At 45.9% G+C, this 24,056-nt stretch overlaps 10 non-coding genes across 10 annotated transcripts; all 10 read right to left on the minus strand.

Annotated features, from left to right (window-relative positions):
• Positions 1–1,965: 1,965 nt before the first annotated feature.
• On the minus strand, positions 1,966–2,156 carry LOC130314716 (U2 spliceosomal RNA). Its single transcript, XR_008862348.1, has one exon. It is a non-coding gene; the product is annotated as a U2 spliceosomal RNA (small nuclear RNA).
• Positions 2,157–4,255: 2,099 nt separating this feature from the next.
• On the minus strand, positions 4,256–4,446 carry LOC130314728 (U2 spliceosomal RNA). Its single transcript, XR_008862359.1, has one exon. It is a non-coding gene; the product is annotated as a U2 spliceosomal RNA (small nuclear RNA).
• A 2,080-nt stretch (positions 4,447–6,526) lies between these two features.
• LOC130314741 (U2 spliceosomal RNA) lies at positions 6,527–6,717 on the minus strand. The gene has a single exon (XR_008862370.1). It is a non-coding gene; the product is annotated as a U2 spliceosomal RNA (small nuclear RNA).
• Positions 6,718–8,794: 2,077 nt separating this feature from the next.
• Positions 8,795–8,985, minus strand: LOC130314742 (U2 spliceosomal RNA). Its single transcript, XR_008862371.1, has one exon. It is a non-coding gene; the product is annotated as a U2 spliceosomal RNA (small nuclear RNA).
• Positions 8,986–11,068: 2,083 nt separating this feature from the next.
• LOC130314743 (U2 spliceosomal RNA) lies at positions 11,069–11,259 on the minus strand. The gene has a single exon (XR_008862372.1). It is a non-coding gene; the product is annotated as a U2 spliceosomal RNA (small nuclear RNA).
• A 2,083-nt stretch (positions 11,260–13,342) lies between these two features.
• Positions 13,343–13,533, minus strand: LOC130314717 (U2 spliceosomal RNA). The gene has a single exon (XR_008862349.1). It is a non-coding gene; the product is annotated as a U2 spliceosomal RNA (small nuclear RNA).
• Positions 13,534–15,610: 2,077 nt separating this feature from the next.
• Positions 15,611–15,801, minus strand: LOC130314719 (U2 spliceosomal RNA). Its single transcript, XR_008862350.1, has one exon. It is a non-coding gene; the product is annotated as a U2 spliceosomal RNA (small nuclear RNA).
• Positions 15,802–17,882: 2,081 nt separating this feature from the next.
• Positions 17,883–18,073, minus strand: LOC130314720 (U2 spliceosomal RNA). Its single transcript, XR_008862351.1, has one exon. It is a non-coding gene; the product is annotated as a U2 spliceosomal RNA (small nuclear RNA).
• Positions 18,074–20,163: 2,090 nt separating this feature from the next.
• Positions 20,164–20,354, minus strand: LOC130314721 (U2 spliceosomal RNA). The gene has a single exon (XR_008862352.1). It is a non-coding gene; the product is annotated as a U2 spliceosomal RNA (small nuclear RNA).
• Positions 20,355–22,440: 2,086 nt separating this feature from the next.
• Positions 22,441–22,631, minus strand: LOC130314722 (U2 spliceosomal RNA). The gene has a single exon (XR_008862353.1). It is a non-coding gene; the product is annotated as a U2 spliceosomal RNA (small nuclear RNA).
• Positions 22,632–24,056: the final 1,425 nt, after the last annotated feature.

A 24,056-nucleotide genomic window follows, 5' to 3' on the forward strand; every position in this document is an offset into this window, starting at 1 on the left:
ACCTAAACCCATACCATTATTGCTAAGCAGCAAGACAGGGGGCCCATTGCACTCCCACGGGGCCTTTTTAAATGCAATCCATAACCCGGATTTGCCAGGAACCCTTCTTACTCCTCCTACTTGCATGTGACACTGGGCTTAGGATCTGCATAGGAAACACACACACAAGCACACACCTACCTTTGTTGCCTGCAGATGCCTCCTTGGCTGTCCCCAAACGGTATCAAACCAACACCCACGGGAAGCTGTAAGCATAGAGGACATGCCTGCACCCCATTGGACTTACCTGTGTGGGTTAAATCCGGGTTATTTGACAACCTATGGCGGTGATGGTTCTGCTCAGGCAGAGCAGTGCTGATGCTCCTCATAAAGCTGTCGCTGCTGTGAAGGTTCTAGGTGACATCACAAATCCCTTTGGTTACATACACAACAAAGCTGGGTTGTTGTTGTTTACACTCTGCAAGGCCTGTGGAAGTGAGTGACATCATAGCACTGTAGTTCTGAGGGTTCTAGATGGATGCAACAATCTCCTGTTGCTTCTATGAAGGCCATAATAGACGACATCACCAAACAGCTCCATAGTCACATACACAGCAAAGGAGAGATGTTGTTTACACCTAGTGATGTCAGTGGTATTGAGTGACATCACAGCACAGTGCTAAGGCTCCTGGGCCTGGACACAGCAGCGGCTGCAATATCTCAACGGAGAATACGTTTATATATATGTGTGTGTGTGCGCGTATATATATATATATATATATATATATATATATATATATATATATTTCTCCGCCGAAATCACTTTTAAACCCATTTCCCACCTTTTTTTCCCTTCTCTTCCTCTTACTTTTTTTTCACTGTTTTTTTTACGTTTTTCTCCTTTTCGCCTCTTTTCTGGGCGTATTATTCTTCTTTTTCTTCTTTTTTTTCGTCTAATGCATACCCCATCAGTGCAGCAATGCTTATTCAATACCGCCAGCAGATGGAGACACTGGGGGATAATTTTCTAAGGATTTATACTGATTTTTCCTGTCTGAATTTGTCGCACAAGAAAGTTGCAGGCCAAATATGTGTGACATTTCTGCGACTTTAGCTTCTAGAGCATTTTTACAACATTATACATAGGTGCTGAATACATAAAAAGCGACTGTTCAGCGACAGACAAGTCGCATCGGCTGAAAGTAGGCCAGAATGTCAGTCCATGTTGGAGCACGGTTTAGATACAGTCTAAAGTATAGATCTCAAAGTCTGTGCACAGAATTTAGCAAGGGCCTCGGCACCTTCTGATGCATCAGGTAGGTGCACAATAGCATAGCCTAACCCTCTGTACTTTGGTCTATATTGATGCGGGACATAGACAGCCAGCTGATGACCAATCCATTAGTGCAATGGATGGCTGGAAAGCATTTGTCTTTGCCTTTGCAATACCACAGAAGCAATGCATGGTCAATGTACAGCAATGACACACCTGTGTGAACAGCCAGGAGACCCCCCCCCCCCCCCCCCCCATGTTATGTTACATAGTTACATAGTTAGTACGGTCGAAAAAAGACATATGTCCATCAAGTTCAACCAGGGAATTAAGGGGTAGGGGTGTGGCGCGATATTGGGGAAGGGATGAGATTTTATATTTCTTCATAAGCATTAATCTTATTTTGTCAATTAGGAACATTCAGCACCCACCCGCTATCAAGGCAGCTGCCTATCATGTCATGCCCTACCTGCACAGGTGTGCTGGCTACTCAAATGATCCAATTAAGGAGGCCATTTAGTCAGCAGCAGCAGAAGTCCTGTGCCTGGACGCTCCAACAGCGGCCAGACACAAGCAGAAGCAGCAGAAGCAGCAGCAGCAGCACCACCTTTTGTTTTTTGGCTGCAGCAGCAAGGCCCACAGGGCTGGCTAGCTGGCTAGCCAGCAAGCAGGTAGCAATGAAAGTAGGAATCTTTCTTTTTAACCCTGTAAGGGGGTGGTGCACTGTACCCGAAGATACTGCCATATCGGGTCAATGCATAGGGCGACGGAAGCAAGCTTCGAAATCGGCCCCCGTTCTCAAAAATCCATTTAATATATGGTCCCCAGATAGGGGACGTATCAGATATTAAACTGATAAGAACAGATACTACACTTGATCTTAGCCAAAAGGCCGAGAAGCGATAACCGTGAAAGGGGCGGGCCCAACAAGGTCCCCTTCATGGGCACTATCACTGCTTGCTGTCAGGGAGGCTGCCCAGACAATTTTCCATGCACACTCTGGGCTGGGGGGCAGTCAACCACCCAGTACAACACAGCAGAACCTAAACCCATACCATTATTGCTAAGCAGCAAGACAGGGGCCCATTGCACTCCCACGGGGCCTTTTTTAAATGCAATCCATAACCCGGATTTGCCAGGAACCCTTCTTACTCCTCCTACTTGCATGTGACACTGGGCTTAGGATCTGCATAGGAAACACACACACAAGCACACACCTACCTTTGTTGCCTGCAGATGCCTCCTTGGCTGTCCCCAAACGGTATCAAACCAACACCCACGGGAAGCTGTAAGCATAGAGGACATGCCTGCACCCCATTGGACTTACCTGTGTGGGTTAAATCCGGGTTATTTGACAACCTATGGCGGGTGATGGTTCTGCTCAGGCAGAGCAGTGCTGATGCTCCTCATAAAGCTGTTGCTGCTGTGAAGGTTCTAGGTGACATCACAAATCCCTATGGTTACATACACAACAAAAGCTGGGTTGTTGTTGTTTACACTCTGCAAGGCCTGTGGAAGTGAGTGACATCATAGCACTGTAGTTCTGAGGGTTCTAGATGGATGCAACAATCTCCTGTTGCTTCTATGAAGGGCCGTAATAGACGACATCACCAAACAGCTCCATAGTCACATACACAGCAAAGGAGAGATGTTGTTTACACCTAGTGATGTCAGTGGTATTGAGTGACATCACAGCACAGTGCTAAGGCTCCTGGGCCTGGACACAGCAGCGGCTGCAATATCTCAACGGAGAATACGTTTATATATATGTGTGTGTGTGCGCGTATATATATATATATATATATAGTATATATATATATATATATATTTCTCCGCCGAAATCACTTTTAAACCCATTTCCACCTTTTTTTTCCCTTCTCTTCCTCTTACTTTTTTTTCACGTTTTTTTACGTTTTTCTCCTTTTCGCCTCTTTTCTGGGCGTATTATTCTTCTTTTTCTTTCTTTTTTTTCGTCTAATGCATACCCCATCAGTGCAGCAATGCTTATTCAATACCGCCAGCAGATGGAGACACTGGGGGATAATTTTCTAAGGATTTATACTGATTTTTCCTGTCTGAATTTGTCGCACAGAAAGTTGCAGGCCAAATATGTGTGACATTTCTGCGACTTTAGCTTCTAGAGCATTTTTACAACATTATACATAGGTGCTGAATACATAAAAAGCGACTGTTCAGCGACAGACAAGTCGCATCGGCTGAAAGTAGGCCAGAATGTCAGTCCATGTTGGAGCAGGTTTAGATACAGTCTAAAGTATAGATCTCAAAGTCTGTGCACAGAATTTAGCAAGGGCCTCGCACCTTCTGATGCATCAGGTAGGTGCACAATAGCATAGCCTAACCCTCTGTACTTTGGTCTATATTGATGCGGGACATAGACAGCCAGCTGATGACCAATCCATTAGTGCAATGGATGGCTGGAAGCATTTGTCTTTGCCTTTGCAATACCACAGAAGCAATGCATGGTCAATGTACAGCAATGACACACCTGTGTGAACAGCCAGGAGACCCCCCCCCCCCCCCCCCCCATGTTATGTTACATAGTTACATAGTTAGTACGGTCGAAAAAAGACATATGTCCATCAAGTTCAACCAGGGAATTAAGGGGTAGGGGTGTGGCGCGATATTGGGGAAGGGATGAGATTTTATATTTCTTCATAAGCATTAATCTTATTTTGTCAATTAGGAACATTCAGCACCCACCCGCTATCAAGGCAGCTGCCTATCATGTCATGCCCTACCTGCACAGGTGTGCTGGCTACTCAAATGATCCAATTAAGGAGGCCATTTAGTCAGCAGCAGCAGAAGTCCTGTGCCTGGACGCTCCAACAGCGGCCAGACACAAGCAGAAGCAGCAGAAGCAGCAGCAGCAGCACCACCTTTTGTTTTTTGGCTGCAGCAGCAAGGCCCACAGGGCTGGCTAGCTGGCTAGCCAGCAAGCAGGTAGCAATGAAAGTAGGAATCTTTCTTTTTAACCCTGTAAGGGGGTGGTGCACTGTACCCGAAGATACTGCCATATCGGGTCAATGCATAGGGCGACGGAAGCAAGCTTCGAAATCGGCCCCCGTTCTCAAAAATCCATTTAATATATGGTCCCCAGATAGGGGACGTATCAGATATTAAACTGATAAGAACAGATACTACACTTGATCTTAGCCAAAAGGCCGAGAAGCGATAACCGTGAAAGGGGCGGGCCCAACAAGGTCCCCTTCATGGGCACTATCACTGCTTGCTGTCAGGGAGGCTGTCAGACAATTTTCCATGCACACTCTGGGCTGGGGGGCAGTCAACCACCAGTACACACAGCAGAACCTAAACCCATACCATTATTGCTAAGCAGCAAGACAGGGGCCCATTGCACTCCCACGGGGCCTTTTTAAATGCAATCCATAACCCGGATTTGCCAGGAACCCTTCTTACTCCTCCTACTTGCATGTGACACTGGGCTTAGGATCTGCATAGGAAACACACACACAAGCACACACCTACCTTTGTTGCCTGCAGATGCCTCCTTGGCTGTCCCCAAACGGTATCAAACCAACACCCACGGGAAGCTGTAAGCATAGAGGACATGCCTGCACCCCATTGGACTTACCTGTGTGGGTTAAATCCGGGTTATTTGACAACCTATGGCGGTGATGGTTCTGCTCAGGCAGAGCAGTGCTGATGCTCCTCATAAAGCTGTCGCTGCTGTGAAGGTTCTAGGTGACATCACAAATCCCTATGGTTACATACACAACAAAGCTGGGTTGTTGTTGTTTACACTCTGCAAGGCCTGTGGAAGTGAGTGACATCATAGCACTGTAGTTCTGAGGGTTCTAGATGGATGCAACAATCTCCTGTTGCTTCTATGAAGGCCATAATAGACGACATCACCAAACAGCTCCATAGTCACATACACAGCAAAGGAGAGATGTTGTTTACACCTAGTGATGTCAGTGGTATTGAGTGACATCACAGCACAGTGCTAAGGCTCCTGGGCCTGGACACAGCAGCGGCTGCAATATCTCAACGGAGAATACGTTTATATATATGTGTGTGTGTGCGCGTATATATATATATATATATATATATATATATATATATATATATTTCTCCGCCGAAATCACTTTTAAACCCATTTCCACCTTTTTTTCCCTTCTCTTCCTCTTACTTTTTTTTCACGTTTTTTTACGTTTTTCTCCTTTTCGCCTCTTTTCTGGGCGTATTATTCTTCTTTTTCTTCTTTTTTTTCGTCTAATGCATACCCCATCAGTGCAGCAATGCTTATTCAATACCGCCAGCAGATGGAGACACTGGGGGATAATTTTCTAAGGATTTATACTGATTTTTCCTGTCTGAATTTGTCGCACAGAAAGTTGCAGGCCAAATATGTGTGACATTTCTGCGACTTTAGCTTCTAGAGCATTTTTACAACATTATACATAGGTGCTGAATACATAAAAAGCGACTGTTCAGCGACAGACAAGTCGCATCGGCTGAAAGTAGGCCAGAATGTCAGTCCATGTTGGAGCAGGTTTAGATACAGTCTAAAGTATAGATCTCAAAGTCTGTGCACAGAATTTAGCAAGGGCCTCGCACCTTCTGATGCATCAGGTAGGTGCACAATAGCATAGCCTAACCCTCTGTACTTTGGTCTATATTGATGCGGGACATAGACAGCCAGCTGATGACCAATCCATTAGTGCAATGGATGGCTGGAAGCATTTGTCTTTGCCTTTGCAATACCACAGAAGCAATGCATGGTCAATGTACAGCAATGACACACCTGTGTGAACAGCCAGGAGACCCCCCCCCCCATGTTATGTTACATAGTTACATAGTTAGTACGGTCGAAAAAAGACATATGTCCATCAAGTTCAACCAGGGAATTAAGGGGTAGGGGTGTGGCGCGATATTGGGGAAGGGATGAGATTTTATATTTCTTCATAAGCATTAATCTTATTTTGTCAATTAGGAACATTCAGCACCCACCCGCTATCAAGGCAGCTGCCTATCATGTCATGCCCTACCTGCACAGGTGTGCTGGCTACTCAAATGATCCAATGAAGGAGGCCATTTAGTCAGCAGCAGCAGAAGTCCTGTGCCTGGACGCTCCAACAGCGGCCAGACACAAGCAGAAGCAGCAGAAGCAGCAGCAGCAGCACCACCTTTTGTTTTTTGGCTGCAGCAGCAAGGCCCACAGGGCTGGCTAGCTGGCTAGCCAGCAAGCAGGTAGCAATGAAAGTAGGAATCTTTCTTTTTAACCCTGTAAGGGGGTGGTGCACTGTACCCGAAGATACTGCCATATCGGGTCAATGCATAGGGCGACGGAAGCAAGCTTCGAAATCGGCCCCCGTTCTCAAAAATCCATTTAATATATGGTCCCCAGATAGGGGACGTATCAGATATTAAACTGATAAGAACAGATACTACACTTGATCTTAGCCAAAAGGCCGAGAAGCGATAACCGTGAAAGGGGCGGGCCCAACAAGGTCCCCTTCATGGGCACTATCACTGCTTGCTGTCAGGGAGGCTGCCAGACAATTTTCCATGCACACTCTGGGCTGGGGGGCAGTCAACCACCAGTACACACAGCAGAACCTAAACCCATACCATTATTGCTAAGCAGCAAGACAGGGGCCCATTGCACTCCCACGGGGCCTTTTTAAATGCAATCCATAACCCGGATTTGCCAGGAACCCTTCTTACTCCTCCTACTTGCATGTGACACTGGGCTTAGGATCTGCATAGGAAACACACACACAAGCACACACCTACCTTTGTTGCCTGCAGATGCCTCCTTGGCTGTCCCCAAACGGTATCAAACCAACACCCACGGGAAGCTGTAAGCATAGAGGACATGCCTGCACCCCATTGGACTTACCTGTGTGGGTTAAATCCGGGTTATTTGACAACCTATGGCGGTGATGGTTCTGCTCAGGCAGAGCAGTGCTGATGCTCCTCATAAAGCTGTCGCTGCTGTGAAGGTTCTAGGTGACATCACAAATCCCTATGGTTACATACACAACAAAGCTGGGTTGTTGTTGTTTACACTCTGCAAGGCCTGTGGAAGTGAGTGACATCATAGCACTGTAGTTCTGAGGGTTCTAGATGGATGCAACAATCTCCTGTTGCTTCTATGAAGGCCATAATAGACGACATCACCAAACAGCTCCATAGTCACATACACAGCAAAGGAGAGATGTTGTTTACACCTAGTGATGTCAGTGGTATTGAGTGACATCACAGCACAGTGCTAAGGCTCCTGGGCCTGGACACAGCAGCGGCTGCAATATCTCAACGGAGAATACGTTTATATATATGTGTGTGTGTGCGCGTATATATATATATATATATATATATATATATATATATTTCTCCGCCGAAATCACTTTTAAACCCATTTCCACCTTTTTTTCCCTTCTCTTCCTCTTACTTTTTTTTCACGTTTTTTTACGTTTTTCTCCTTTTCGCCTCTTTTCTGGGCGTATTATTCTTCTTTTTCTTCTTTTTTTTCGTCTAATGCATACCCCATCAGTGCAGCAATGCTTATTCAATACCGCCAGCAGATGGAGACACTGGGGGATAATTTTCTAAGGATTTATACTGATTTTTCCTGTCTGAATTTGTCGCACAGAAAGTTGCAGGCCAAATATGTGTGACATTTCTGCGACTTTAGCTTCTAGAGCATTTTTACAACATTATACATAGGTGCTGAATACATAAAAAGCGACTGTTCAGCGACAGACAAGTCGCATCGGCTGAAAGTAGGCCAGAATGTCAGTCCATGTTGGAGCAGGTTTAGATACAGTCTAAAGTATAGATCTCAAAGTCTGTGCACAGAATTTAGCAAGGGCCTCGCACCTTCTGATGCATCAGGTAGGTGCACAATAGCATAGCCTAACCCTCTGTACTTTGGTCTATATTGATGCGGGACATAGACAGCCAGCTGATGACCAATCCATTAGTGCAATGGATGGCTGGAAGCATTTGTCTTTGCCTTTGCAATACCACAGAAGCAATGCATGGTCAATGTACAGCAATGACACACCTGTGTGAACAGCCAGGAGACCCCCCCCCCCCCCATGTTATGTTACATAGTTACATAGTTAGTACGGTCGAAAAAAGACATATGTCCATCAAGTTCAACCAGGGAATTAAGGGGTAGGGGTGTGGCGCGATATTGGGGAAGGGATGAGATTTTATATTTCTTCATAAGCATTAATCTTATTTTGTCAATTAGGAACATTCAGCACCCACCCGCTATCAAGGCAGCTGCCTATCATGTCATGCCCTACCTGCACAGGTGTGCTGGCTACTCAAATGATCCAATTAAGGAGGCCATTTAGTCAGCAGCAGCAGAAGTCCTGTGCCTGGACGCTCCAACAGCGGCCAGACACAAGCAGAAGCAGCAGAAGCAGCAGCAGCAGCACCACCTTTTGTTTTTTGGCTGCAGCAGCAAGGCCCACAGGGCTGGCTAGCTGGCTAGCCAGCAAGCAGGTAGCAATGAAAGTAGGAATCTTTCTTTTTAACCCTGTAAGGGGGTGGTGCACTGTACCCGAAGATACTGCCATATCGGGTCAATGCATAGGGCGACGGAAGCAAGCTTCGAAATCGGCCCCCGTTCTCAAAAATCCATTTAATATATGGTCCCCAGATAGGGGACGTATCAGATATTAAACTGATAAGAACAGATACTACACTTGATCTTAGCCAAAAGGCCGAGAAGCGATAACCGTGAAAGGGGCGGGCCCAACAAGGTCCCCTTCATGGGCACTATCACTGCTTGCTGTCAGGGAGGCTGCCAGACAATTTTCCATGCACACTCTGGGCTGGGGGGCAGTCAACCACCAGTACACACAGCAGAACCTAAACCCATACCATTATTGCTAAGCAGCAAGACAGGGGCCCATTGCACTCCCACGGGGCCTTTTTAAATGCAATCCATAACCCGGATTTGCCAGGAACCCTTCTTACTCCTCCTACTTGCATGTGACACTGGGCTTAGGATCTGCATAGGAAACACACACACAAGCACACACCTACCTTTGTTGCCTGCAGATGCCTCCTTGGCTGTCCCCAAACGGTATCAAACCAACACCCACGGGAAGCTGTAAGCATAGAGGACATGCCTGCACCCCATTGGACTTACCTGTGTGGGTTAAATCCGGGTTATTTGACAACCTATGGCGGTGATGGTTCTGCTCAGGCAGAGCAGTGCTGATGCTCCTCATAAAGCTGTCGCTGCTGTGAAGGTTCTAGGTGACATCACAAATCCCTATGGTTACATACACAACAAAGCTGGGTTGTTGTTGTTTACACTCTGCAAGGCCTGTGGAAGTGAGTGACATCATAGCACTGTAGTTCTGAGGGTTCTAGATGGATGCAACAATCTCCTGTTGCTTCTATGAAGGCCATAATAGACGACATCACCAAACAGCTCCATAGTCACATACACAGCAAAGGAGAGATGTTGTTTACACCTAGTGATGTCAGTGGTATTGAGTGACATCACAGCACAGTGCTAAGGCTCCTGGGCCTGGACACAGCAGCGGCTGCAATATCTCAACGGAGAATACGTTTATATATATGTGTGTGTGTGCGCGTATATATATATATATATATATATATATATATATATATATATATTTCTCCGCCGAAATCACTTTTAAACCCATTTCCACCTTTTTTTCCCTTCTCTTCCTCTTACTTTTTTTTCACGTTTTTTTACGTTTTTCTCCTTTTCGCCTCTTTTCTGGGCGTATTATTCTTCTTTTTCTTCTTTTTTTTCGTCTAATGCATACCCCATCAGTGCAGCAATGCTTATTCAATACCGCCAGCAGATGGAGACACTGGGGGATAATTTTCTAAGGATTTATACTGATTTTTCCTGTCTGAATTTGTCGCACAGAAAGTTGCAGGCCAAATATGTGTGACATTTCTGCGACTTTAGCTTCTAGAGCATTTTTACAACATTATACATAGGTGCTGAATACATAAAAAGCGACTGTTCAGCGACAGACAAGTCGCATCGGCTGAAAGTAGGCCAGAATGTCAGTCCATGTTGGAGCAGGTTTAGATACAGTCTAAAGTATAGATCTCAAAGTCTGTGCACAGAATTTAGCAAGGGCCTCGCACCTTCTGATGCATCAGGTAGGTGCACAATAGCATAGCCTAACCCTCTGTACTTTGGTCTATATTGATGCGGGACATAGACAGCCAGCTGATGACCAATCCATTAGTGCAATGGATGGCTGGAAGCATTTGTCTTTGCCTTTGCAATACCACAGAAGCAATGCATGGTCAATGTACAGCAATGACACACCTGTGTCAGCCAGGAGACCCCCCCCCCCCCCCCCATGTTATGTTACATAGTTACATAGTTAGTACGGTCGAAAAAAGACATATGTCCATCAAGTTCAACCAGGGAATTAAGGGGTAGGGGTGTGGCGCGATATTGGGGAAGGGATGAGATTTTATATTTCTTCATAAGCATTAATCTTATTTTGTCAATTAGGAACATTCAGCACCCACCCGCTATCAAGGCAGCTGCCTATCATGTCATGCCCTACCTGCACAGGTGTGCTGGCTACTCAAATGATCCAATTAAGGAGGCCATTTAGTCAGCAGCAGCAGAAGTCCTGTGCCTGGACGCTCCAACAGCGGCCAGACACAAGCAGAAGCAGCAGAAGCAGCAGCAGCAGCACCACCTTTTGTTTTTTGGCTGCAGCAGCAAGGCCCACAGGGCTGGCTAGCTGGCTAGCCAGCAAGCAGGTAGCAATGAAAGTAGGAATCTTTCTTTTTAACCCTGTAAGGGGGTGGTGCACTGTACCCGAAGATACTGCCATATCGGGTCAATGCATAGGGCGACGGAAGCAAGCTTCGAAATCGGCCCCCGTTCTCAAAAATCCATTTAATATATGGTCCCCAGATAGGGGACGTATCAGATATTAAACTGATAAGAACAGATACTACACTTGATCTTAGCCAAAAGGCCGAGAAGCGATAACCGTGAAAGGGGCGGGCCCAACAAGGTCCCCTTCATGGGCACTATCACTGCTTGCTGTCAGGGAGGCTGCCAGACAATTTTCCATGCACACTCTGGGCTGGGGGGCAGTCAACCACCAGTACACACAGCAGAACCTAAACCCATACCATTATTGCTAAGCAGCAAGACAGGGGCCCATTGCACTCCCACGGGGCCTTTTTAAATGCAATCCATAACCCGGATTTGCCAGGAACCCTTCTTACTCCTCCTACTTGCATGTGACACTGGGCTTAGGATCTGCATAGGAAACACACACACAAGCACACACCTACCTTTGTTGCCTGCAGATGCCTCCTTGGCTGTCCCCAAACGGTATCAAACCAACACCCACGGGAAGCTGTAAGCATAGAGGACATGCCTGCACCCCATTGGACTTACCTGTGTGGGTTAAATCCGGGTTATTTGACAACCTATGGCGGTGATGGTTCTGCTCAGGCAGAGCAGTGCTGATGCTCCTCATAAAGCTGTCGCTGCTGTGAAGGTTCTAGGTGACATCACAAATCCCTATGGTTACATACACAACAAAGCTGGGTTGTTGTTGTTTACACTCTGCAAGGCCTGTGGAAGTGAGTGACATCATAGCACTGTAGTTCTGAGGGTTCTAGATGGATGCAACAATCTCCTGTTGCTTCTATGAAGGCCATAATAGACGACATCACCAAACAGCTCCATAGTCACATACACAGCAAAGGAGAGATGTTGTTTACACCTAGTGATGTCAGTGGTATTGAGTGACATCACAGCACAGTGCTAAGGCTCCTGGGCCTGGACACAGCAGCGGCTGCAATATCTCAACGGAGAATACGTTTATATATATGTGTGTGTGTGCGCGTATATATATATATATATATATATATATATATATATATATATATATTTCTCCGCCGAAATCACTTTTAAACCCATTTCCACCTTTTTTTCCCTTCTCTTCCTCTTACTTTTTTTTCACGTTTTTTTACGTTTTTCTCCTTTTCGCCTCTTTTCTGGGCGTATTATTCTTCTTTTTCTTCTTTTTTTTCGTCTAATGCATACCCCATCAGTGCAGCAATGCTTATTCAATACCGCCAGCAGATGGAGACACTGGGGGATAATTTTCTAAGGATTTATACTGATTTTTCCTGTCTGAATTTGTCGCACAGAAAGTTGCAGGCCAAATATGTGTGACATTTCTGCGACTTTAGCTTCTAGAGCATTTTTACAACATTATACATAGGTGCTGAATACATAAAAAGCGACTGTTCAGCGACAGACAAGTCGCATCGGCTGAAAGTAGGCCAGAATGTCAGTCCATGTTGGAGCAGGTTTAGATACAGTCTAAAGTATAGATCTCAAAGTCTGTGCACAGAATTTAGCAAGGGCCTCGCACCTTCTGATGCATCAGGTAGGTGCACAATAGCATAGCCTAACCCTCTGTACTTTGGTCTATATTGATGCGGGACATAGACAGCCAGCTGATGACCAATCCATTAGTGCAATGGATGGCTGGAAGCATTTGTCTTTGCCTTTGCAATACCACAGAAGCAATGCATGGTCAATGTACAGCAATGACACACCTGTGTGAACAGCCAGGAGACCCCCCCCCCCCATGTTATGTTACATAGTTACATAGTTAGTACGGTCGAAAAAAGACATATGTCCATCAAGTTCAACCAGGGAATTAAGGGGTAGGGGTGTGGCGCGATATTGGGGAAGGGATGAGATTTTATATTTCTTCATAAGCATTAATCTTATTTTGTCAATTAGGAACATTCAGCACCCACCCGCTATCAAGGCAGCTGCCTATCATGTCATGCCCTACCTGCACAGGTGTGCTGGCTACTCAAATGATCCAATTAAGGAGGCCATTTAGTCAGCAGCAGCAGAAGTCCTGTGCCTGGACGCTCCAACAGCGGCCAGACACAAGCAGAAGCAGCAGAAGCAGCAGCAGCAGCACCACCTTTTGTTTTTTGGCTGCAGCAGCAAGGCCCACAGGGCTGGCTAGCTGGCTAGCCAGCAAGCAGGTAGCAATGAAAGTAGGAATCTTTCTTTTTAACCCTGTAAGGGGGTGGTGCACTGTACCCGAAGATACTGCCATATCGGGTCAATGCATAGGGCGACGGAAGCAAGCTTCGAAATCGGCCCCCGTTCTCAAAAATCCATTTAATATATGGTCCCCAGATAGGGGACGTATCAGATATTAAACTGATAAGAACAGATACTACACTTGATCTTAGCCAAAAGGCCGAGAAGCGATAACCGTGAAAGGGGCGGGCCCAACAAGGTCCCCTTCATGGGCACTATCACTGCTTGCTGTCAGGGAGGCTGCCAGACAATTTTCCATGCACACTCTGGGCTGGGGGACAGTCAACCACCAGTACACACAGCAGAACCTAAACCCATACCATTATTGCTAAGCAGCAAGACAGGGGCCCATTGCACTCCCACGGGGCCTTTTTAAATGCAATCCATAACCCGGATTTGCCAGGAACCCTTCTTACTCCTCCTACTTGCATGTGACACTGGGCTTAGGATCTGCATAGGAAACACACACACAAGCACACACCTACCTTTGTTGCCTGCAGATGCCTCCTTGGCTGTCCCCAAACGGTATCAAACCAACACCCACGGGAAGCTGTAAGCATAGAGGACATGCCTGCACCCCATTGGACTTACCTGTGTGGGTTAAATCCGGGTTATTTGACAACCTATGGCGGTGATGGTTCTGCTCAGGCAGAGCAGTGCTGATGCTCCTCATAAAGCTGTCGCTGCTGTGAAGGTTCTAGGTGACATCACAAATCCCTATGGTTACATACACAACAAAGCTGGGTTGTTGTTGTTTACACTCTGCAAGGCCTGTGGAAGTGAGTGACATCATAGCACTGTAGTTCTGAGGGTTCTAGATGGATGCAACAATCTCCTGTTGCTTCTATGAAGGCCATAATAGACGACATCACCAAACAGCTCCATAGTCACATACACAGCAAAGGAGAGATGTTGTTTACACCTAGTGATGTCAGTGGTATTGAGTGACATCACAGCACAGTGCTAAGGCTCCTGGGCCTGGACACAGCAGCGGCTGCAATATCTCAACGGAGAATACGTTTATATATATGTGTGTGTGTGCGCGTATATATATATATATATATATATATATATATATATATATTTCTCCGCCGAAATCACTTTTAAACCCATTTCCACCTTTTTTTCCCTTCTCTTCCTCTTACTTTTTTTTCACGTTTTTTTACGTTTTTCTCCTTTTCGCCTCTTTTCTGGGCGTATTATTCTTCTTTTTCTTCTTTTTTTTCGTCTAATGCATACCCCATCAGTGCAGCAATGCTTATTCAATACCGCCAGCAGATGGAGACACTGGGGGATAATTTTCTAAGGATTTATACTGATTTTTCCTGTCTGAATTTGTCGCACAGAAAGTTGCAGGCCAAATATGTGTGACATTTCTGCGACTTTAGCTTCTAGAGCATTTTTACAACATTATACATAGGTGCTGAATACATAAAAAGCGACTGTTCAGCGACAGACAAGTCGCATCGGCTGAAAGTAGGCCAGAATGTCAGTCCATGTTGGAGCAGGTTTAGATACAGTCTAAAGTATAGATCTCAAAGTCTGTGCACAGAATTTAGCAAGGGCCTCGCACCTTCTGATGCATCAGGTAGGTGCACAATAGCATAGCCTAACCCTCTGTACTTTGGTCTATATTGATGCGGGACATAGACAGCCAGCTGATGACCAATCCATTAGTGCAATGGATGGCTGGAAGCATTTGTCTTTGCAATACCACAGAAGCAATGCATGGTCAATGTACAGCAATGACACACCTGTGTGAACAGCCAGGAGACCCCCCCCCCCCCCCCCCATGTTATGTTACATAGTTACATAGTTAGTACGGTCGAAAAAAGACATATGTCCATCAAGTTCAACCAGGGAATTAAGGGGTAGGGGTGTGGCGCGATATTGGGGAAGGGATGAGATTTTATATTTCTTCATAAGCATTAATCTTATTTTGTCAATTAGGAACATTCAGCACCCACCCGCTATCAAGGCAGCTGCCTATCATGTCATGCCCTACCTGCACAGGTGTGCTGGCTACTCAAATGATCCAATTAAGGAGGCCATTTAGTCAGCAGCAGCAGAAGTCCTGTGCCTGGACGCTCCAACAGCGGCCAGACACAAGCAGAAGCAGCAGAAGCAGCAGCAGCAGCACCACCTTTTGTTTTTTGGCTGCAGCAGCAAGGCCCACAGGGCTGGCTAGCTGGCTAGCCAGCAAGCAGGTAGCAATGAAAGTAGGAATCTTTCTTTTTAACCCTGTAAGGGGGTGGTGCACTGTACCCGAAGATACTGCCATATCGGGTCAATGCATAGGGCGACGGAAGCAAGCTTCGAAATCGGCCCCCGTTCTCAAAAATCCATTTAATATATGGTCCCCAGATAGGGGACGTATCAGATATTAAACTGATAAGAACAGATACTACACTTGATCTTAGCCAAAAGGCCGAGAAGCGATAACCGTGAAAGGGGCGGGCCCAACAAGGTCCCCTTCATGGGCACTATCACTGCTTGCTGTCAGGGAGGCTGCCAGACAATTTTCCATGCACACTCTGGGCTGGGGGGCAGTCAACCACCAGTACACACAGCAGAACCTAAACCCATACCATTATTGCTAAGCAGCAAGACAGGGGCCCATTGCACTCCCACGGGGCCTTTTTAAATGCAATCCATAACCCGGATTTGCCAGGAACCCTTCTTACTCCTCCTACTTGCATGTGACACTGGGCTTAGGATCTGCATAGGAAACACACACACAAGCACACACCTACCTTTGTTGCCTGCAGATGCCTCCTTGGCTGTCCCCAAACGGTATCAAACCAACACCCACGGGAAGCTGTAAGCATAGAGGACATGCCTGCACCCCATTGGACTTACCTGTGTGGGTTAAATCCGGGTTATTTGACAACCTATGGCGGTGATGGTTCTGCTCAGGCAGAGCAGTGCTGATGTCCTCATAAAGCTGTCGCTGCTGTGAAGGTTCTAGGTGACATCACAAATCCCTATGGTTACATACACAACAAAGCTGGGTTGTTGTTGTTTACACTCTGCAAGGCCTGTGGAAGTGAGTGACATCATAGCACTGTAGTTCTGAGGGTTCTAGATGGATGCAACAATCTCCTGTTGCTTCTATGAAGGCCATAATAGACGACATCACCAAACAGCTCCATAGTCACATACACAGCAAAGGAGAGATGTTGTTTACACCTAGTGATGTCAGTGGTATTGAGTGACATCACAGCACAGTGCTAAGGCTCCTGGGCCTGGACACAGCAGCGGCTGCAATATCTCAACGGAGAATACGTTTATATATATGTGTGTGTGTGCGCGTATATATATATATATATATATATATATATATATATATATATATATATATTCTCCGCCGAAATCACTTTTAAACCAGTTCCACCTTTTTTTCCCTTCTCTTCCTCTTACTTTTTTTTCACGTTTTTTTACGTTTTTCTCCTTTTCGCCTCTTTTCTGGGCGTATTATTCTTCTTTTTCTTCTTTTTTTTCGTCTAATGCATACCCCATCAGTGCAGCAATGCTTATTCAATACCGCCAGCAGATGGAGACACTGGGGGATAATTTTCTAAGGATTTATACTGATTTTTCCTGTCTGAATTTGTCGCACAGAAAGTTGCAGGCCAAATATGTGTGACATTTCTGCGACTTTAGCTTCTAGAGCATTTTTACAACATTATACATAGGTGCTGAATACATAAAAAGCGACTGTTCAGCGACAGACAAGTCGCATCGGCTGAAAGTAGGCCAGAATGTCAGTCCATGTTGGAGCAGGTTTAGATACAGTCTAAAGTATAGATCTCAAAGTCTGTGCACAGAATTTAGCAAGGGCCTCGCACCTTCTGATGCATCAGGTAGGTGCACAATAGCATAGCCTAACCCTCTGTACTTTGGTCTATATTGATGCGGGACATAGACAGCCAGCTGATGACCAATCCATTAGTGCAATGGATGGCTGGAAGCATTTGTCTTTGCCTTTGCAATACCACAGAAGCAATGCATGGTCAATGTACAGCAATGACACACCTGTGTGAACAGCCAGGAGACCCCCCCCCATGTTATGTTACATAGTTACATAGTTAGTACGGTCGAAAAAAGACATATGTCCATCAAGTTCAACCAGGGAATTAAGGGGTAGGGGTGTGGCGCGATATTGGGGAAGGGATGAGATTTTATATTTCTTCATAAGCATTAATCTTATTTTGTCAATTAGGAACATTCAGCACCCACCCGCTATCAAGGCAGCTGCCTATCATGTCATGCCCTACCTGCACAGGTGTGCTGGCTACTCAAATGATCCAATTAAGGAGGCCATTTAGTCAGCAGCAGCAGAAGTCCTGTGCCTGGACGCTCCAACAGCGGCCAGACACAAGCAGAAGCAGCAGAAGCAGCAGCAGCAGCACCACCTTTTGTTTTTTGGCTGCAGCAGCAAGGCCCACAGGGCTGGCTAGCTGGCTAGCCAGCAAGCAGGTAGCAATGAAAGTAGGAATCTTTCTTTTTAACCCTGTAAGGGGGTGGTGCACTGTACCCGAAGATACTGCCATATCGGGTCAATGCATAGGGCGACGGAAGCAAGCTTCGAAATCGGCCCCCGTTCTCAAAAATCCATTTAATATATGGTCCCCAGATAGGGGACGTATCAGATATTAAACTGATAAGAACAGATACTACACTTGATCTTAGCCAAAAGGCCGAGAAGCGATAACCGTGAAAGGGGCGGGCCCAACAAGGTCCCCTTCATGGGCACTATCACTGCTTGCTGTCAGGGAGGCTGCCAGACAATTTTCCATGCACACTCTGGGCTGGGGGGCAGTCAACCACCAGTACACACAGCAGAACCTAAACCCATACCATTATTGCTAAGCAGCAAGACAGGGGCCCATTGCACTCCCACGGGGCCTTTTTAAATGCAATCCATAACCCGGATTTGCCAGGAACCCTTCTTACTCCTCCTACTTGCATGTGACACTGGGCTTAGGATCTGCATAGGAAACACACAACACAAGCACACACCTACCTTTGTTGCCTGCAGATGCCTCCTTGGCTGTCCCCAAACGGTATCAAACCAACACCCACGGGAAGCTGTAAGCATAGAGGACATGCCTGCACCCCATTGGACTTACCTGTGTGGGTTAAATCCGGGTTATTTGACAACCTATGGCGGTGATGGTTCTGCTCAGGCAGAGCAGTGCTGATGCTCCTCATAAAGCTGTCGCTGCTGTGAAGGTTCTAGGTGACATCACAAATCCCTATGGTTACATACACAACAAAGCTGGGTTGTTGTTGTTTACACTCTGCAAGGCCTGTGGAAGTGAGTGACATCATAGCACTGTAGTTCTGAGGGTTCTAGATGGATGCAACAATCTCCTGTTGCTTCTATGAAGGCCATAATAGACGACATCACCAAACAGCTCCATAGTCACATACACAGCAAAGGAGAGATGTTGTTTACACCTAGTGATGTCAGTGGTATTGAGTGACATCACAGCACAGTGCTAAGGCTCCTGGGCCTGGACACAGCAGCGGCTGCAATATCTCAACGGAGAATACGTTTATATATATGTGTGTGTGTGCGCGTATATATATATATATATATATATATATATATATATATATATATATATTTCTCCGCCGAAATCACTTTTAAACCCATTTCCACCTTTTTTTCCCTTCTCTTCCTCTTACTTTTTTTTCACGTTTTTTTACGTTTTTCTCCTTTTCGCCTCTTTTCTGGGCGTATTATTCTTCTTTTTCTTCTTTTTTTTCGTCTAATGCATACCCCATCAGTGCAGCAATGCTTATTCAATACCGCCAGCAGATGGAGACACTGGGGGATAATTTTCTAAGGATTTATACTGATTTTTCCTGTCTGAATTTGTCGCACAGAAAGTTGCAGGCCAAATATGTGTGACATTTCTGCGACTTTAGCTTCTAGAGCATTTTTACAACATTATACATAGGTGCTGAATACATAAAAAGCGACTGTTCAGCGACAGACAAGTCGCATCGGCTGAAAGTAGGCCAGAATGTCAGTCCATGTTGGAGCAGGTTTAGATACAGTCTAAAGTATAGATCTCAAAGTCTGTGCACAGAATTTAGCAAGGGCCTCGCACCTTCTGATGCATCAGGTAGGTGCACAATAGCATAGCCTAACCCTCTGTACTTTGGTCTATATTGATGCGGGACATAGACAGCCAGCTGATGACCAATCCATTAGTGCAATGGATGGCTGGAAGCATTTGTCTTTGCCTTTGCAATACCACAGAAGCAATGCATGGTCAATGTACAGCAATGACACACCTGTGTGAACAGCCAGGAGACCCCCCCCCCCCCCCCATGTTATGTTACATAGTTACATAGTTAGTACGGTCGAAAAAAGACATATGTCCATCAAGTTCAACCAGGGAATTAAGGGGTAGGGGTGTGGCGCGATATTGGGGAAGGGATGAGATTTTATATTTCTTCATAAGCATTAATCTTATTTTGTCAATTAGGAACATTCAGCACCCACCCGCTATCAAGGCAGCTGCCTATCATGTCATGCCCTACCTGCACAGGTGTGCTGGCTACTCAAATGATCCAATTAAGGAGGCCATTTAGTCAGCAGCAGCAGAAGTCCTGTGCCTGGACGCTCCAACAGCGGCCAGACACAAGCAGAAGCAGCAGAAGCAGCAGCAGCAGCACCACCTTTTGTTTTTTGGCTGCAGCAGCAAGGCCCACAGGGCTGGCTAGCTGGCTAGCCAGCAAGCAGGTAGCAATGAAAGTAGGAATCTTTCTTTTTAACCCTGTAAGGGGGTGGTGCACTGTACCCGAAGATACTGCCATATCGGGTCAATGCATAGGGCGACGGAAGCAAGCTTCGAAATCGGCCCCCGTTCTCAAAAATCCATTTAATATATGGTCCCCAGATAGGGGACGTATCAGATATTAAACTGATAAGAACAGATACTACACTTGATCTTAGCCAAAAGGCCGAGAAGCGATAACCGTGAAAGGGGCGGGCCCAACAAGGTCCCCTTCATGGGCACTATCACTGCTTGCTGTCAGGGAGGCTGCCAGACAATTTTCCATGCACACTCTGGGCTGGGGGGCAGTCAACCACCAGTACACACAGCAGAACCTAAACCCATACCATTATTGCTAAGCAGCAAGACAGGGGCCCATTGCACTCCCACGGGGCCTTTTTAAATGCAATCCATAACCCGGATTTGCCAGGAACCCTTCTTACTCCTCCTACTTGCATGTGACACTGGGCTTAGGATCTGCATAGGAAACACACACACAAGCACACACCTACCTTTGTTGCCTGCAGATGCCTCCTTGGCTGTCCCCAAACGGTATCAAACCAACACCCACGGGAAGCTGTAAGCATAGAGGACATGCCTGCACCCCATTGGACTTACCTGTGTGGGTTAAATCCGGGTTATTTGACAACCTATGGCGGTGATGGTTCTGCTCAGGCAGAGCAGTGCTGATGCTCCTCATAAAGCTGTCGCTGCTGTGAAGGTTCTAGGTGACATCACAAATCCCTATGGTTACATACACAACAAAGCTGGGTTGTTGTTGTTTACACTCTGCAAGGCCTGTGGAAGTGAGTGACATCATAGCACTGTAGTTCTGAGGGTTCTAGATGGATGCAACAATCTCCTGTTGCTTCTATGAAGGCCATAATAGACGACATCACCAAACAGCTCCATAGTCACATACACAGCAAAGGAGAGATGTTGTTTACACCTAGTGATGTCAGTGGTATTGAGTGACATCACAGCACAGTGCTAAGGCTCCTGGGCCTGGACACAGCAGCGGCTGCAATATCTCAACGGAGAATACGTTTATATATATGTGTGTGTGTGCGCGTATATATATATATATATATATATATATATATATATATATATATATTTCTCCGCCGAAATCACTTTTAAACCCATTTCCACCTTTTTTTCCCTTCTCTTCCTCTTACTTTTTTTTCACGTTTTTTTACGTTTTTCTCCTTTTCGCCTCTTTTCTGGGCGTATTATTCTTCTTTTTCTTCTTTTTTTTCGTCTAATGCATACCCCATCAGTGCAGCAATGCTTATTCAATACCGCCAGCAGATGGAGACACTGGGGGATAATTTTCTAAGGATTTATACTGATTTTTCCTGTCTGAATTTGTCGCACAGAAAGTTGCAGGCCAAATATGTGTGACATTTCTGCGACTTTAGCTTCTAGAGCATTTTTACAACATTATACATAGGTGCTGAATACATAAAAAGCGACTGTTCAGCGACAGACAAGTCGCATCGGCTGAAAGTAGGCCAGAATGTCAGTCCATGTTGGAGCAGGTTTAGATACAGTCTAAAGTATAGATCTCAAAGTCTGTGCACAGAATTTAGCAAGGGCCTCGCACCTTCTGATGCATCAGGTAGGTGCACAATAGCATAGCCTAACCCTCTGTACTTTGGTCTATATTGATGCGGGACATAGACAGCCAGCTGATGACCAATCCATTAGTGCAATGGATGGCTGGAAGCATTTGTCTTTGCCTTTGCAATACCACAGAAGCAATGCATGGTCAATGTACAGCAATGACACACCTGTGTGAACAGCCAGGAGACCCCCCCCCCCCCCCATGTTATGTTACATAGTTACATAGTTAGTACGGTCGAAAAAAGACATATGTCCATCAAGTTCAACCAGGGAATTAAGGGGTAGGGGTGTGGCGCGATATTGGGGAAGGGATGAGATTTTATATTTCTTCATAAGCATTAATCTTATTTTGTCAATTAGGAACATTCAGCACCCACCCGCTATCAAGGCAGCTGCCTATCATGTCATGCCCTACCTGCACAGGTGTGCTGGCTACTCAAATGATCCAATTAAGGAGGCCATTTAGTCAGCAGCAGCAGAAGTCCTGTGCCTGGACGCTCCAACAGCGGCCAGACACAAGCAGAAGCAGCAGAAGCAGCAGCAGCAGCACCACCTTTTGTTTTTTGGCTGCAGCAGCAAGGCCCACAGGGCTGGCTAGCTGGCTAGCCAGCAAGCAGGTAGCAATGAAAGTAGGAATCTTTCTTTTTAACCCTGTAAGGGGGTGGTGCACTGTACCCGAAGATACTGCCATATCGGGTCAATGCATAGGGCGACGGAAGCAAGCTTCGAAATCGGCCCCCGTTCTCAAAAATCCATTTAATATATGGTCCCCAGATAGGGGACGTATCAGATATTAAACTGATAAGAACAGATACTACACTTGATCTTAGCCAAAAGGCCGAGAAGCGATAACCGTGAAAGGGGCGGGCCCAACAAGGTCCCCTTCATGGGCACTATCACTGCTTGCTGTCAGGGAGGCTGCCAGACAATTTTCCATGCACACTCTGGGCTGGGGGGCAGTCAACCACCAGTACACACAGCAGAACCTAAACCCATACCATTATTGCTAAGCAGCAAGACAGGGGCCCATTGCACTCCCACGGGGCCTTTTTAAATGCAATCCATAACCCGGATTTGCCAGGAACCCTTCTTACTCCTCCTACTTGCATGTGACACTGGGCTTAGGATCTGCATAGGAAACACACACACAAGCACACACCTACCTTTGTTGCCTGCAGATGCCTCCTTGGCTGTCCCCAAACGGTATCAAACCAACACCCACGGGAAGCTGTAAGCATAGAGGACATGCCTGCACCCCATTGGACTTACCTGTGTGGGTTAAATCCGGGTTATTTGACAACCTATGGCGGTGATGGTTCTGCTCAGGCAGAGCAGTGCTGATGCTCCTCATAAAGCTGTCGCTGCTGTGAAGGTTCTAGGTGACATCACAAATCCCTATGGTTACATACACAACAAAGCTGGGTTGTTGTTGTTTACACTCTGCAAGGCCTGTGGAAGTGAGTGACATCATAGCACTGTAGTTCTGAGGGTTCTAGATGGATGCAACAATCTCCTGTTGCTTCTATGAAGGCCATAATAGACGACATCACCAAACAGCTCCATAGTCACATACACAGCAAAGGAGAGATGTTGTTTACACCTAGTGATGTCAGTGGTATTGAGTGACATCACAGCACAGTGCTAAGGCTCCTGGGCCTGGACACAGCAGCGGCTGCAATATCTCAACGGAGAATACGTTTATATATATGTGTGTGTGTGCGCGTATATATATATATATATATATATATATATATATATATATATATATTTCTCCGCCGAAATCACTTTTAAACCCATTTCCACCTTTTTTTCCCTTCTCTTCCTCTTACTTTTTTTTCACGTTTTTTTACGTTTTTCTCCTTTTCGCCTCTTTTCTGGGCGTATTATTCTTCTTTTTCTTCTTTTTTTTCGTCTAATGCATACCCCATCAGTGCAGCAATGCTTATTCAATACCGCCAGCAGATGGAGACACTGGGGGATAATTTTCTAAGGATTTATACTGATTTTTCCTGTCTGAATTTGTCGCACAGAAAGTTGCAGGCCAAATATGTGTGACATTTCTGCGACTTTAGCTTCTAGAGCATTTTTACAACATTATACATAGGTGCTGAATACATAAAAAGCGACTGTTCAGCGACAGACAAGTCGCATCGGCTGAAAGTAGGCCAGAATGTCAGTCCATGTTGGAGCAGGTTTAGATACAGTCTAAAGTATAGATCTCAAAGTCTGTGCACAGAATTTAGCAAGGGCCTCGCACCTTCTGATGCATCAGGTA

The sequence above is a fragment of the Hyla sarda genome, unplaced genomic scaffold, assembly GCF_029499605.1.
Source record: "Hyla sarda isolate aHylSar1 unplaced genomic scaffold, aHylSar1.hap1 scaffold_1846, whole genome shotgun sequence".
Classification (NCBI taxonomy): Eukaryota; Metazoa; Chordata; class Amphibia; order Anura; family Hylidae; genus Hyla; species Hyla sarda.